Genomic DNA, 4,078 nt, shown 5'->3' with positions numbered 1-4,078 from the left:
AGCTCTTGAACCTCTTCGGGTAGCTCTTCGTTCCAAAAGGTGCAATTTTGCTTGTTTACATATTTATTGAGTCAGAAATGGGGTTCATCGCGAAACAAAATTTGGCTCGAAAACGTCGGATATTCTCGGAACTTTTCAAGAGGCCATAGAGCGAGGCGATATCGCTTGGGAAGGTCGAGAGGTTGCAGATATAATTGGGTCACCCGTTATATAGGGTTTTCGAAACTCACTTTTGGGTTTTACAAATAATTTTCCAACAAGACCATTCCAATAAGTTTGAAAATCAGCATATCTAACAAAATTATTTACCCCTGGCAAAAAATCCGCAATTCCTCTTCAAAGTAATTCGTTCTATCAAATTTCCAGACACCCACGAAAACAGCAAGGCAACCTTTGCAAACGCAACCACACACAAAATCATCGATGAATGATCTTTTGCACTACTCACTTTGTATAAACTTACAGCCCTTAGTCTCATTATTATCCTGTACGACAACTTCATTGATCTCTGCAAGCACGATCATTAACAATTGACGATTTATTGCTATTGTGCCAACATTGAGGCGGATAAGGATGCGAAAAGTAGTGCAACAATGGCAAACGGGAGACATTGCAAAGGCGTGTGGCCTGAGGAATGCCAATCCCTAAATGGCTCTATTACTGTGGCTGTTGACTTGTGTGTGCACAATGAACTTCTGACAAGCATACAATGCTCGCTTTGTGCCATGATCCCAAAGATCCTTCGACAAATGCACTAACATACACATAGGCGCATAAGCATATATGCGCGTGTGTGTATGTGTGGCGTTCCTTCATCAGCGCAGTGCCAATAAATTTTGCTAATCATCGCGAATGGGCGCTTCGGCGCATTCGGTGTTTTTGGCAAACGAAGGTGCTGAAATCGATCGCAATCTGCTGATCTGTTGTCTTGTCACGTGGTCGCACGCATGTATGTACATATGTGTGCAAGTATGCGTGTAGGCTTGTTGGCATTAAAAGATCAGTGCTAAGCCAACAAGGAGTGCAAAAAGGATGCATTTTCTGCAAGGGGTGTGCTGTTATGCTGTGAGTTATTGTTTGATGTATTGGCAATTTTCTTCAGCGTTCAGCGTTGTATGTATGTGTGTGTGTGCAGATTATGCAAATTGAATTTAAATGCGATTTTAAGTGTTGTTCGCACACAATTTGCATTCGCACCATATTTTTTGCAAATATTATAATGTTTTTGGCTTTTGCCCGCATGAAAGTATGCAAATTATTTGGTTGGTTGGTTTTTTTATACAATCATTTCTCTTTCCTTTTCAGCGTCTTTTGTTGTGTACGTGCTTATTACAAGATTAACGGGAATCCTAATGAACTCTTGACATGTTGTAAGACTCTTGCGTGAGAACTACAAATATTTGCATGATCACCGAAAAGTGATGGACAAGCGAGCTGTTGCTTCCTGGATGCATGTACATATGTAAGTGCGGATGTATGTATGCACGTGTGATTGTATGTATGTGTGTATGTGTGTATGTATGTGTGTATGTGCATGTAAATATGTCTGTGCGCATATGTTTTTGCACTCATCAATCCATATGCTTCACTTATCAAGCTGCGTCTAAGAACTTCATTAGTGTGTTTTTGGCGAGCGGAAACTTTTCGAGTAGCTTAAAGGATTATGTGCGAAATTATATGCAAATTTCCAAACAACATAATATATGTTTACAAATACAAAAGGTTTAAGACGCAAGCGAGCTGCGCTTATAACAGTTTTCTACACAACCTCTTTTATATAAATATGTAGTGCTATATATTGTGACTCCAGAAATTACTCAAAAACTCAGCTCACTCTCTGCCTAACCGCTGTTTTCCCGCCTTTCTAACGTTATTACATAACGCGAAATATTTTAAAATCAAAATTTATTCGAAAAGCAGCTACTCCTTTCACTAACAAATATTAATGAACAGATGCAGCGGATCCTTCCAAAATTCAAAAGTTCTCAGCCTTTAACAAAGTACCCATAAAAAAGTAGGAAAATTTAAAACTAAAAAAAATGATTTAAAAAAATCGAAACTCATCTTCACACACTTTTCTTACAAGCGATTTGAATAATCGCCGTCGCAACGCCAGCGTAAATAAAATCCAAGACCAAGACCAAAAGCAGCATTATAAAAGCAAAAAAAAAAACAAAGAAATTAAATCAAAAAACACAACCGAAAGTGGTAAATAAGTGAAAAATCAAATAAAAAATTACGAAAAAAATGCTCATATTTATCATGTTAAGCGTTTACCTAGGCAAATAGATAAATGCCAGCGCCGGCAAGGATGCTCAGCGGCTGTCTAGGCGCTGGTGGTGGTGGCAGTCCTTTGCATATGCGCGCATGTGTACGCCTGTGTGAGTGTGCTTGTGTGCGTTTCGTCCTCAGGCGATTCGGTATGCAGATGAGTTTTTTGCCGGTGCTTCTCCGCTCGACGCGTCCTTGTGTGTGTCCTTTCGTCGGTCTGCTGGCGCGCATTGTCTGATTTGATTAAACAAAAGGGTTTGATGTTGATGATCCGGTTGCTGCTTGCGTTGATGCTGTTTTGGCGGAGCGTCACGTAAGCATTCTTATTTTCCAATTTTTTCTACATTAGTTAAGGTATTTAGAAAAAAATGCTGAAACCCTTTCATTTTTAATATTTTTTTTTTAGATATTTAATTTTTTTTTAAAGCACGACATTTGATGCTATTTTTAATTTCACTTTCGCGTGAGAACTTTTCAATTCCTTGTGAAACTACGTTTTGTATTTCAAGATTAGCTAATAATATGGAAATAAAATGAAGAAAACAGTTTTTATTAATTTTTGTTTGCTAAGAAATTGTTTTAGGTGAATTAATTTTCGTACTTGTGTTAATAAAAATTTAAGCTGTTGAGGTAAGGAGTTGCAGTGTTCTTAAGCTTTTTGGCGAACAAACTGAAGAAATTTTCTCTGAAACTGAGAGGTTATCACAAGTCTTGCGATGCTGAACATCCTCATTAATTTTTTAAGTTACACAATGCACAACCTATTATTTATCAAGAATGATGGCGACCTCTGAAAATAAGCGAAATGACAAATATTTATAGTAGTTTTAAATAAATTATTATCCTTTATCCGTTATTGAGTCCACAAACTTCTAAATTCTTCTATCAAACGCACTTAAAAAATAGTAATGGGACTAAACTGTCGTAATATATATTTCTATCGTTTTTGATTCGCTGTTAGTTTGTATTTTCTTAACAAAGGCTCGTTCTTTTGCTAAAAAATACTCAAGAAGTAGATATTAAGACCGGAGATAAAATTAAGATCCAAATCTGACGTATAATTTTAGTGAGAAGTTGAAATATTTTTCCTTTTGCAGAACTGGCTGGAAGGTCAGCTGCTTAATGACAAGTGCTTGACGCTTTGACAAGTTTTGTAGAAAAGTGTGGTAAGTAAATTTAATGGGTATGTGTATTATGGAACACAAAATATAAATATTACTATGAAAGACTCGACAGTGTACGCATAAAATTCTAATATTTCTATTACTTTGTCGCTTTAATGCCCAAAAAATATTGATAATTTATACCCTTATACTAATTTCAATTCTAAACACGAATACGCTTATTGAATACCTATTTGGACCCTTGCGGACTGAGACACACAATTTCTTAGTCCATTTGAGGTACTGCCAGATTTTTTTTTACCGAAATCATTCCCTTAATTTATTTCTTAAATCTGCTTACCCCTTATTTGCATACGGCCGTGCATGCTGGCATATAAAACTCTTAAAATTTTACTTAGCGGTCTGTAAGAGTGAGGGTTGAAAGTTCACGTGTTTATCATTTTTTATGTCCTAGAGGTTGCCATAACCTTAGAACGCATTTTTTCGTGTTGTCATACTTTGAGTGACGATACTGGGTTAATTCAAAGGGTTTCTCCTTTCAAGCAGATTTGCATAATGTCGTGTCTGTGTGCAAGGACATTAGTTGGCCCAAACGAGCGCTGTAAGACTAACGATAAGCGCGGTTATGGGAACAAAGGTGCCGTTCAACTATGCACAAAGGTGGTAGAATCAATATTTTTAGT

Source organism: Bactrocera tryoni, chromosome 5 (genome assembly GCF_016617805.1).
Source record: "Bactrocera tryoni isolate S06 chromosome 5, CSIRO_BtryS06_freeze2, whole genome shotgun sequence".
Classification (NCBI taxonomy): Eukaryota; Metazoa; Arthropoda; class Insecta; order Diptera; family Tephritidae; genus Bactrocera; species Bactrocera tryoni.
Note: the sequence above shows the minus strand (reverse complement) of the source record.